This window comes from Procambarus clarkii, chromosome 43, assembly GCF_040958095.1.
Source record: "Procambarus clarkii isolate CNS0578487 chromosome 43, FALCON_Pclarkii_2.0, whole genome shotgun sequence".
Lineage (NCBI taxonomy): Eukaryota > Metazoa > Arthropoda > Malacostraca > Decapoda > Cambaridae > Procambarus > Procambarus clarkii.
This window is the reverse complement of record NC_091192.1, coordinates 26,615,391-26,615,696: the sequence shown is the minus strand read 5'-3', so window position 1 is coordinate 26,615,696 and position 306 is coordinate 26,615,391.

The following is a 306-nucleotide window of genomic DNA, read 5'->3' as shown; positions in this document are numbered from 1 at the left end:
CAAACATAATGTTGGATGTATAGATAGAGCTAGTACATACACTACCTAAAGCCACTAGTACACATAGCGTTACTGTGCTAATGAACTTTATATTTTAGCCAGACGTAGTTATAGTATTCTGGAGAGTTTTTGGGATTGTCCCAGACAACATCTGTGGGCATTCACAGTCGAGGTGTGGGGTGTGGGTGGTAGGTGGGTTGTGGTGTGGGTGGTAGGTGGGTTGTGGTGTGGGTGGTAGGTGGGTTGTGGTGTGGGTGGTAGGTGGGTTGTGGTGTGGGTGGTAGGTGGGTTGTGGTGTTGGTGGTA